Consider the following 12,805-nt stretch of genomic DNA (forward strand, 5'->3'; position numbering starts at 1 on the left):
GGATCACACTCACCTGTTGTTAATTAGCTTCACTTATATACCCCTCTCCCTCACTCTGTCGTTGTTGGATCATTGTGATTGTGATAGTGTGTGACTGTGTTAGATCTTCGTGTTCGTGGGTTTCCTACTCTGTGTCTCCTCGTGTTCCAGTGTTTCCTTGTGTTCCGAAGATAATTCCACTGTTAGTTCTTCGTGTTTTGTTAATTTGGACTTTGTAAATAAAACTACCTGCACCAGAAAGAGTCTCACCAGTACTGCATTTGGGTCCTGCCTGCTTCCTGCCATGCCCGCACATGACAACACTTTAGGTTTTAAATTAAATGGGTTTCGCTTTTGATGTTTAAAAAAAGCATCCGTAGATATGATCAGAACAAACACATTAAGTGTTTTACTAAAATGTAAACACTGCATAACAATTTACTCACAGCATGCTTGTAGGTATTTAGAAGTGCTGACATCCATATAATAAATAATTAAAGCCACAGTTTTTTTTTTTTTTTTAATATTAATTAAATACTTCTTTTTAGAGTGGAATAATGACAGAATATGGGCCTGCCATGCAGAAGGTTGTGGGTTTGATTGAGACTTTTGGTTGAGTGCCAAAATATGCTTCCGGTAAAGTTTTTACTGAAGACGTCGGTGAGCAGACATGCAAAGTCTGTGGCTGTTGCACAGGCAAAAAGGCATTGTTAGCTGGCCAAAACTCTATGGCAAAAAAGTGGGTTAACTCTGTTCTGTAAACCTCAAAAACCAAAATTATTCATAAATATTTTTTTTATTATGATGTAGCACTATTAGCCTTTGTTTGCTTATAGCAGAGACAATAACGTCACTGTCATCAGGCCAAAAGACAATTTAATATAATCGGTAATTAGAGTGTCTACTGTTTGTCTCTCATTACCTACTGAAGACTGTCTGGGACGTGATCACACAGGTTTTCACGCAAGAATATGAACCTTCACCCAATTTTGAATTTGTGCTTGTCATAAACAGTGACAGCCATTCAACTGAGAATTCTTAACAACGAGAAATTCTACAGTTATTAACCATCAGTCAACAGAAGAAAATCAGAGCATCAGAAATTCTACAAATTGTTGTTTTCATGAGAAGAGTAAAAAAAAAGTTAATGCTGGCTTCAAGTGACGTAATTTTGGAATTACATCACTTTTTTTTATAATGGTTGTGCTTAAAAATAATCCTAAACCAGTGAGGTAGATGTTACTGTTGCTGTTGTAAGAGACAGAAATTTAAAGTTAATTACCAATTCTGTGTAAAAATGAGGCTGAATGTTTAACATATCTTGGAAAAAATGTTCCACCTCAAAATAATGATAGTTTTGTTCGTAGGTTGATTAAGGACAGAGGTGGGAATGTGATCACAAGTGAGGAAAGTGTGCTGAGAAGATGGAAGGAATACTTTGAGGAGTTGTTAAATGAGGAAAATGAAAGGGAAAGTAGAAACGAGGAACCAGAGAGTAGGAAGGAGGTAGATCAGGTTAGAAAGGATGAAGTTAGAAAAGCCCTGAAGAGGATGAAGAGTGGAAAGTCAGTTGGTCCTGATAACAACAGTATGGTTTCATGCCTAGGAAGTGCAGGAGTTTAGGTACTTAGGATCAACTGTTCAGAGCAGCGGAGACTGTGGAAGAGAGGTGAAGAATAGAGTACAGGCAGGATGGAACAGCTGGAGAAAAGTGTCAGGAGTGATCTGTGACAGAAGAGTGTCAGCTAAGGTGAAGGGAAAGGTTTACAGGACAGTGGTGAGACCAGCCATGATGTATGGTTTAGAGACAGTAGCAATAGGCAGAAGACAGGAGGAGGAGCTGGAGGTGGCAGAGTTAAAGATGCTAAGATTCTCTTTAGGAGTGACAAGAATGGACAGGGTCAGGAATGAGGTCATTAGAGGGACAACACAGACAGGAAGGTTTGGAGAAAAAGCTAGAGAAGCCAGATTGAGATGGTTTGGACATGTGCAGAGGAGGGACAGTGGATACATTGGTAGAAGAATGTTAGAGATGGAGCTACCAGGTAGGAGAAAGAGAGGAAGGCCAAAGAGGAGATATATGGATGCAGTGAGGGAGGACATGCAGGTAGTTGGAGTCAGAGTAGAAGATACAGAGAACAGGGAGAGATGGAAATCAATGATTTGCTGTGGCAACCCCTGAAAAAGGGACAAAGCCGAAAGAAAAAGAAGAATTTAGACAGTACATATATCTTAGATTTCCCAAACGTACGTACTGTTGTTCGTAGGAACTCTAAATCTGACCCTCCTGTTATTGCACAGGGAGGATTATCTGCTGCCCATCAACTTACACCAGGGAGAGTGCAGTTAAGTGATCCTGAAGGCATATTTTACATTACGCAGGCAGTTTTGACATCTCCACGGCTTAAGGTTCCAATCTAATGTCAGCTGTAAAAATTGAGTCAACGGTCATGGGAGATGTGTGTTCGTTGCTGAAAACACACCAGAGTCGAGGATAGGGCCTGGACATATTCTATTGGAATTGCTTAAACACGACATGACAGGAAAATGTCTACTGTCTTCTTACACACTGGTTCAACTCCCTGGAGAAGGTATCATTTCAACAGACTTACACAAAGACAATTACCAGTTACAGATCAACCATGACACGCAGATCCTTTTTCTTTCTTGTAACCCCGGCAGCATTAAGATATTTAGACTTGTAGGTACGACGCCTGACCTCTCTGCTAAATTAACATACAACATCTTCACCACATCAATTCAGAATGGAGTAATTGCCTTCTAACCTGTCAGTACATAATTTTAATTAATCACAGATATACGCCAAAATACGCCACCAGAGACTAAACCTCGGCATCATTTCACAGATGGATTATCTGTGTAATAAAATGGAGAAAGGATGGTGAAAAACTGAGCCTGCACTGAAGTGGTTTCTCTACAAACCATTGACTGGCTGTGTTGTAAACAGTGACTTATGGTGATTATCAGACCTGTGTGATGCCTGACATGTTTTGTTTTAATGTTGATTGTACACGAAATCAGGTATTTGTTTTTCTAAGATTGAATGAAAACACCAGGTCGCTATGGGTGGAGCAGTAGGCACTGCCCACATTTACATGCTTTAAACAGGTACAGTACACGCTGACAGGTCAGAGAGGATGAAACAAACATATATGTTGTAGAAATTCAAGCTAAGAATACAGGACTTTTAATTAAGAACACCTTTAACTTACTTACTGCAAATGACAGCAGCACAACTCAGTGCATTTAAGCATGTGTACATACCGTTTTTTTCGGACCATAAGGCGCACCGCATTATAAGGTGCACTATCAATGAACGGGAATATTTTTATACATAAGGCGCACCGGCTTACAAGGCAAATTAAGCGAAACAAAACAGCAAAACAATTAAACGGAACAATCAAGCATGTCCGGATCCCTTTTGTCTATATCCGAGTCAGTCTTGTTGCTGTTAATTAGTTGTTCAGTGATGATTCCGGCCTTTGTGAAAGCTCGAACGACATTTGAGACTGATACCTTAGACCAGGCATCCAGGCGTAACTCGCCCGGCGTTGCATCCCTGTCTTGGTGAATGTGTGTTCGCCTTCTGTCATCCAATGCTCCCACGCAGCTCGGCAATTTAACTTTAAACGCCCTGTTAACACCAATATTTAGTGGTTGGAATTCTTTGGTCAATCTACCCGGAATGATGGCAAGCCCCGAATTAGTTTGCTTCACTTAAGTTTTGACAATATCGGTGAGATGGGCGCGCATGGAGTCGCAGATCAGAGTTCGTGTTTTTCCTGTATCAATAAAAAGGGAGAAATAAAAAGAGTTTTTGACCACAAAAAAGTCGACAGCCATGCGTCTAAGTCGTCCTGCATCGCACCATACATCGACGATTCAAAAACACAACTCAGAGTCAATGGGTGTTGGGAGGCATGACGTGACGTTGCACAGATTTGGGTTGTACAACAGAGTTGTCATTGTTGGCTTCCAGTGTGCTATCATGTGTGATGCACTGTGTGGTTTGGCTTTATAAAATCGGTTCGAGGTCAGTAAGCGCAACCAGAAGTAATACATAAGGCACACCGGGTTATAAGGCGCACTGTCGATTTTTGAGAAAATGACAGGTTTTTAAGTGTGCCTTATAGTGCGGAAAATACGGTACATAAGACTATGTTAAAGACATGTCAAAGTTTGAATTGATCACCAAATGTGATCAAATTGTGGTATTATCCAGGTCCATTGTGATGTAAATTGTAAATCGTGAGGTCAAACAAATTTGTAAAACGTTCTTTTGAAGAAGTTGTTGAGACCACAATTTCCCCAATAAAATGTTTACCGATTTGAATCCACGGAGGAGGTGCCTCATTTTCCTATACGTTAACGTGCTGTCCCTTCTGCAACAGGCGACGCTCCTATGTCATTTTTCCAGGGTTAACAGGCACAGAAGGTTCTGTTCCTTCCTCATAAAGAGTTTATGTTTTTCTAAATGTTTTGTCAATCATCCCATTGTTGCCTCATCCTGATGAGAAAAGAAAAACAGAAGACACTTTCTGCCAGGTTTTTATCTCTTCAAGGCCACAGTGATTACAGCTGATGCCTGCTGATGCCTTTTAGCTGAGTGGTTATTTGAACCCTCAGCAACCTTCTCCGTCTCTATCTCTTCCTCCCTCCTGCTCTGTTTCGGCTTCATCTCCTGACTTCAATTCCGTTAAGTTGATTTACATGATTCAGACAAACTCATTGATCACATTTAGACCTGGATATAATCCCCTGTCAATGTGAACCCTGGCAGGTATAAGAGGGCCACAGACAATTTACCGTGATTAAGTTAATCTTTATAGATATTTTGACTGCATGAGGAAAGCCAGACGCATTTATCTCTGGAACCAGATGGGGAAAAGAAGAGGTAGAAAAGAGGGAAAAGAGAAAGTGAGTGAAGGACAGGAGATAGAATATCCATCCATTGTCATCCGCCAAATCAAATCACATTGCACCATACCAACCCCCCTAAACCTACCTGCGGGTGGTGAGTCCACTGGAAGGTGTTAACCGCCCCAACCGGGATTTGAACTTGCCCAGGAGATGAATCCTGGAGTTCCACACCAATGACAGAGACATTGCCTCTGGGCCAAAGCACCACAACATAGGAAAGGAAAATAAAATAAATGTAGCCAGACTAAGTCCTCCTGTGGGGAAATGAGATGCTTAGTTAGAGCACAAACACACCCAGCTATACAGTCATGCAACAAATCACTGAGAAAACACACCTTCTCTTCTCCAAGTCCACATTTATAACCACAGCCAGGGATTAAATGCATGAATGGCCGTGTTGGGTCAGAGCCTGTCATACTGTCACTCTCTGACCAGGTCCCGATTCCCTGTCTTCAGCAGCACAAATAACATCTTCATACTCTGTCAGTCTGTCTGTGTGTGCATTTAAAGCACTCCAATGTGTTGGCCTTGACTTTGAGAATTTTGGGGTTAGTGTTCGCTGCTTTGATGCCTGGTATTTCTGTGTGGAGTTTGTTAGTCTTCCACACCTGTTCATGGATTTTCTCTGGTTACAAAACCAGACAGAATATGTTGAAATTCAATTCAAAAACGAGCATAGATAGTGTGATGTGATGGAACCGTTGGTTGTCTCTCAGTGTGGCCCTGTGACTGACTGGTGGACTGTCCACGGTCTAACCTCAGCACTGAAAACAACACTGTAAACAAAATTTCAGTGTGTAAAACTGGTTAAATTAGTCACTGTAGTGATAATTTGAACAGTGATTGGCACCTTTTTTGCACCATACCAATGTTATGGGAACTCCTACATCATACAACAACTAACAGTCAGGTTTACCTGAACCAGGTACAACTTGGAGTACTTCCAGAGGTGGAGGTTTAAATCTGTCTGCCAAGTGTATTGTATGAATTTAAATTCAACTTCTGAAAATAGTGTGAGACCAACCTGGTGCCAGTTCTCAATCCTTACACTAAAACTGTGAGAGCTGACCTAGAAAGAAAACTGTTTTACTATTAGTGAGTGATGTGTCATGTGCAAAAGATGCGGCTGTGAAAGCCGATGCTTTGCAGTGAATCAGAAGAGCCGGCTCCCAGTTTTGTTTTGTTTTTTTCCTTTCGCTGCTTACCTCAGTGCTCAGCCTGAGCTCTGCTCAAGGCAGAATTTTGTTTTGATTGGTCTGCATTGCAGCCAATCAGATGTGAGGATATAGGATCATCATCATGTGAAAACAGAGAGGGGGGGCGCTGTGAAGTGGAGCCTCCTAATATTCTGTCTAATTTTCTTGTCTGCCTAATAGACAGAGAGACAGCAGTGTAGAGAGTGTGTGAGTGCCTTGTATAGTTGCATATTGAAACTATGAGTGACACCCAAAAGCAGCATCTGGATGCAGTTTAAAGATACTGGAAACAACAAAGCAGAGTGCCTTCACTGCAAAATGAAAATAACTTTAAAAGCAGGTTCCACCAGAAATCTGCATAGACTCAGAACTGTCCATCCTACAGTGCAGTTAGAGGAGAGAGGGGGAGCTAATCATCTACTGATCCTGGTGTGTCTCATGCCAAAACAACAGCAACTGCAGCAGCATCTACTGGCTTTCCTGCAAGTATAACCTCCCCTACTGTAACTCAAAGCAAAATAAGTCAGTTTATACCAAAACAGATGACCCCAGCCTAGTTTCAAAGCTTTAAATCCCACATACACTCTACCCAGTAGAAAAACATTGTCCCAAACAACAATAGCTAAACTATATGACACAGAACGTGCATTATGGCCTTAGGCAATTATAAGGTTGCTATAAAACGGTTTGCTTGTGTTTGGTTTAAGTTCTGTTCTGTGGATTTATTTGCAGTTATGTTGTTAATTTGTGCAATAAAATGTTTGATTAAAATATTAAGCAAAAGAATGGTTTTGTAACACATTAAATGCACAAAATTAGGCAATTATAAGGCTTCATAAAACACTGCACATGAAAGCGTTTTCAATACATAAACCATTAATTTTGCAAAGTTATGGTAAAATAAAGGCCTACAAAAAATCCTAAATAAAGAGCCCTTCAGGAGTCGAAAGAGTCGGGTCTTCTTTGGGAGCTAAGCCAAAAGAGCTGGCTCTCTGAGAAGAGCCTAACTTCCCATCACTATTACTATAGTTCACAAATGACCTCTGACCCCAGCAAAGTAGAAAAAAACTAATGTTATTCTTCTAAATATCTTTTTGCTTTATTGATAAGCATACGTGTCAAACTCAAGGCCCGGGGCCAAATGCAGCCCGCCAAGCCCTTTTGTGTGGCCCGTGGGAGCTTAAAAAGCATTTAATAAAGTCCATGCAGCAGAGTTTATCTTCTTCTTCTTTTTCTTTCGGCTTTGTCCCTTTTTCAGGGGTTGCCACAGCAAATCATTGATTTCCATCTCTCCCTTGGCAGCATATGACAAACATGGCAGGGTGACAAAACAATGGCATCCACAAATATGAGGATGACCCCAGGATCCACAAGATATGCCGTTTCTCATTTCCATGACATTGTCTCAACATTTTACATGTTTATCACACCAGCAATAGAAAAAATAATCATGGAGATGAGCTCCCTCCTATTCACCCTGCTCACACACAAGTGCTCAGCACTACATCCAAGCTGTCTGATTGTGAAGTTCACAGATGATACAGCTGTGGTTGGACGCATTACAGCCAACAACGAGTCCAACTACAGGCAGGAGGTAGAACATCTGAAAGATTGGTGTAAAGAAAACAACCTCTGCATCAACGTGAAGAAGACCAAGGAGATGATCATCGACTTAAGAAGAGGGGAGACCCCCCCCCTGCACATTGGAGGGACAGCAGTGGAAGAGGTCTCCAGCTTCAGGTACCTGGGAGTACACGTCTCTGATGACCTCACCTAGAGAACTAACACTTCCTGCCTGATCAGGAAAGCACATCAGTGCCTCTACTTCCTCAGGAGACTGAGGCGCGCCGGACTGGGGAGCTCAGTCCTAACCTCCTTCTACAGATGTGTGGTGGAGGGCGTCCTGTCCTCCTGCATCATCGTTTGGCACGGCAGCTGCTCGGCGGTGGAAAAGAAGGCTCTGCAGAGGGTGGTGAAGGCTGCACAGAGGACCGTGAGACACCCTTCCCACCACCACGAACATCTACACCACCAGATGCAGGAAACGGGCCTTCTGCATCATGAAGGACCCCACTGTTCTTTGTTGTAGTTCCAAGCTAACTATCTTTCCTGACTTCTCCCCTCTGTCTTTTTCACATCCTTTTCCTCTTCCCTCTTTCCTCCTCTCTCCATTCTCTAGTATTTGGCCTGTTTCCAGGATCAAGCCATCACCTTTTTAAAGGGAGATGTTGCTTCATTTGTGATCCTGTTTCAGTAAAGGGCCTAAAGCGACAGGGTGCCTCATTCATGCCCACTTCATTGTCTTTTCATAATCACACTGTGATTGATTGCCTGCAAGCAGATATTAATTTGAGAACATAAAGGATGAGGAACAGAGGAGGAAGAGGACAACAACACCATGTTTTTTGATGGCATAGAGTAGTTGTACTACTTTTCAAGCATACAAGTGTGTGTGCACAACCATATCTTTGTTTCTAGTTTGGCCACCTTTCTCAAAAAGACAGACAGAGCTCCTCCCTCTGTGTTCTCTCATCTGATAATGGCTATCTGACAGACATCCTCTCTCCATTTCCTCTGAACTGTCAGGTCAAAAGCTGACAAGTGTAAACACCTGCCAAGGCATTTCCCCAATTTAGGGCCCCTGGGGTGATTGGATGTGTTATATTTTTAATTCCCATATGGCGGCTCAATAAATTATTCTCACCTGGCTGACTGTGCAACCTTCTGGGTTTGGCGGTCTTCTCTCTTCTACTTTCACACCTCAACCCAAATAGAATTTCCTCAGGCATTTTGTGAGCAGGTGTGGTCTGCAGCTCTGTTTAGTTCACCAACATGGCATTTACGTGCCCATAAAAATGTGAAGTTTAGTGCAGTCTGTTGGTGCATGGGGGGAGTTGTTGTGTTCACACTGGTGTCTCAGGCCTTTATAACACCGTGAGACACAGCAGAAACTTCTGAAGTCTGGGGATTACCCTGACTTTGGCTTTTATTGACTTCTAACAACCATGAAAGTAACTTGAAAGCAAAGACATGACAAAAACTACTGAACCCCATTGCGCCCCCTCCTACTTGTATTATTGTTTGAAGTGAGACAGCATCTCTGTGAGCAATGAGGAAGTCATTCTAAAGTTTGTGCATTTTTCATTTAAGCTCAGTACAGAGAAAGAGACACAAACTGGGAAAAGGTCGACAAGTATACTTTGTCAACTTTCTTAGGAACCTTTTTTAGAGAGCCCGGCCTTTGTAGTAAGTGGTAAGATTCTTGTTTGTTGGATTATTATTATTATTATTATTGATTTTTTTTTTTACAACATGGCAACAAAGTGTACACAAAAAACTTGGATACAAGGTTGTTTTCATTATCTGAATACGAAGAGGATCAAGGATTACAGAATATTTTATGAGAAAGTATAAAACAATTATACATCTAGGCATTTTGCATTATTAATTATAATACATTTATTATTATATAATTTATAGATTATAAATTCTAAAGCTACACTAAAAGGGAATTGACAGAGACAAAAAGTTGGTGAGATAATGCCCCTCGGCCAAACCTACGGGTGACCAACTGAAAGTGCTGCTGGTATGTGTCATTTCTGTAATAATGCTATAATGTGGTTAGCCCCCTGATGTTTATGTTAATTTTGCAGAAGCATACCTATAACTCACTGGGAATATTAGTTTTCCTATGACTTTTTGTGTAGTTAGTGTACAGTGGCTTGCAAACGTATTCATACCCCTTGAACTTTTCCACATCTTGTCACGTTACGACCACAAACATAAAAATATTTTATTGGCATTTTATGTGAAAGACCAACACAAAGTTGCATACTATTGTGGAGTAAAAAGAAAATTATACATGATTTAATTTTTTTTATAAATAAAAAACTGAAAAGTGGAGTGTGCAAAAGTATTCAGCCCCCTTTTCTCTGAGTGCATCCAATTGCCTTCAGAAGTTGCGTGATGATTGCTGAATTGATGCAGTAGGCAGATCCAGCAAAAAAGCTGTTTTAACCTAAACTCTGCACAATGGATGTGTTAGTGTGACAGTAAACAATGGGATTTTGCTCGTGCAACACCCTTACTAAATGTGGATCTGTTCAGTTATTGGTTAGTTGTTGAATGTTTCGTCCCCTCTGGGCTGCCCAGTCTCGTTAGGAAGTGGATTTGTTTGTGTGGACTGATTTTGGTTGTACACATCTGTTGATGCTATAGTTTGAGGGATGTGTGCGTGTGTGTGTGTGGGTGGATGTGTTTTCTGGCTTTAGCGTGGATATATTTTTGTCATTAATATGTTGTGATTTCATTCAAGACTAGACGTGTTTGTGTGTGTACCCTTGGTAAGATTGTGGGCCACGCAGAAGGAATGTGGGGGGTCCATGTGTTTTTATTACTTGCTGGTGGCACCCTGCCAGCCTCTAGGTTAATCAACTCTAATTCCCTTCCCCCTTCTGTTTTATAAGCACCCTTCAAAATACACACGCACATATAGGCCATAAGGTGAACCCTATTATCATTTCATCTGGCTTCAACTGGCTGGGAACTACACAATCTTTAGTTATGTTAAGCTTACAGCAAAAAGTTTGTCACAAAAAATCCTGCCCATTTTTTATGGCGAAGCATTTTATGCCGACCTAGTTTCTTTGTAATAACATTTTGGTTCGTGAGCGGTGACACGATTCAACGCGTGATCGTGCTAGACCAGTCGAGTAGCTGATTGATGTCAACACTCCGGCAACACGGCTACTTCCATGGTTTTACTTAACGTTACCGATAGAAAGGAATTCTCCCAAAAGTCTTCTAAAGTGGGCCAAAGAGACAATAACGTGAACTTTCTATGTGAAGTCATTGATCAATAAAGGGAAGTAATCAATGACCAGTGATGGGAATAAGGGCGTTAGAATAAACGCTGTTACTAACGGCGTTACTTTTTTCAGTAATCCGTAATCTAACTAATTACTTTATCTATCGTTATAACGCCATTACCGTCACCAACACAATAATATTTTCCACTGATCTGTGTGAAAGATGCTTTTTCAGTATGACTCTACACATTTTTGACAATGGATTAAGTAAAAATTGTCGAATTTAAGTATTTCTCGATCAAATACAGGGCAGAAATCCCAGGTGAAGCAGTGGAGAGCTGTGCCTCATATCTGACTGCGCGATCCAATACAAACTGTTTGTGTTGGTGTGTAAGTGTAATTGCAAAAGGAATGCTGATGGGATATTAATCATTACCAGTTGCATGTTGTTGGATGAATAGTGAAATAAGATCTTTTTAGTTTTTACAATTGTAAATCTGACTCCAGAGAAGTCAGTGCCTCACCAGCCATGAACCTTACCGCACGTCACTGTAGTCAACAGTTGATTCAGACTCCTTCAGAGCCCTCACTGGCAAAATACCTAAGAGAGGAGAACACCGTGTACACCTGTACACCGTGCAGTAAGACATTTTCTAAATACAATCACTGGTTAAATGACTAAGATGGTGAGATAACTGGGTTGACTGGGTGGATGAATGATTGCATGCATGGATGAGTGTTAGTAAGGAGTGTATGGATGGATAGATGAATGAATGTTTAGGAATTAAAGTTGGATTTGTTTTGAATTCATATACATTTTCAGTACAATTTTAAAAGCACTCCTATTAAACTGTTCACTTTTCTTTTTAAGAACATTAGAGAGTTTGTGCACAAGAGAAACTCCACAGACCTACTTCTTTAGGATTTCAAACCTTAGGATCAGAACTCAAGCTTCATTCATGGCTTTCATTTTCACAATTATATTTTGATAGATATAATAGAATGCCTTTATTGTCATTATATTTCAGTACAACAAAATTGTAGCCATTCCTAATGCAGTGCAAGAAGCAGTCTTCTCAAAAGAGAATGAAGAAAGCAAGATAAATTATATACAGAAAATAAATATAAAAAGAGTCTAGGTAAAAATATACATGGAGGTCAGTGTACTGTTGACACATATTGCACATGTATGTTGTCCAGCGGAATGGACTATTGCACGTGATTGAAATCGCACATATAACAGGGTAATGTACAGATTATTGTAACAGTGATACATTGGTAGCCGGAGAGAGTCTGGTCAGTGCATATGGGAGTTCAGGGTGGTTACAGCTTTAGGAAAGAAGCTGTTCTTGAATGTATTTGTCCTTGTTTTAATGCACCTGTAGTATCTTCCAGAGGGCAGCAGGTTAAACAGGACATAGCCAGGGTGTGAGCTGTCTTTGATGATGGTATTGGCTCTGCTGAGGCAACGGGAGGTGTAAATATCCATAAGGGAGGGTAGAGGACAGCCAATGATCCATTGTGCTGTCTTAACCCTTGTAAGGTCCTTCGGGTCCCTGTGTGTGTGTGTGTGTGTGTGTGTGTGTGTGTCCCTGTACTGCATGACTTGTGCCAACTTTTCCTCATATTCATTAATACTCATATACTGGGACAAGATGAAAATCATTGCAAGGACAAACGGTGTGTACAAAAATGCGAAGGACCGCACAACGGTTAACAACTCTCTACAGCCTTTCCCTGTCTGCAGCAGTGCAGCTGCCATACCATACTGTCATGCAGTATGTCAGCAGGCTCTCAATGGAGGAGCGGTAGAAGGTCAGCAGCAGGTTGGTGTTGAAGTTGTGCTTTCTGAGGACTCTCAGGAAGTGCATGCGCTGCTGA

Source organism: Cynoglossus semilaevis, chromosome W (genome assembly GCF_000523025.1).
Source record: "Cynoglossus semilaevis isolate Cse_v1.0 chromosome W, Cse_v1.0, whole genome shotgun sequence".
In the NCBI taxonomy this organism is placed as follows: domain Eukaryota; kingdom Metazoa; phylum Chordata; class Actinopteri; order Pleuronectiformes; family Cynoglossidae; genus Cynoglossus; species Cynoglossus semilaevis.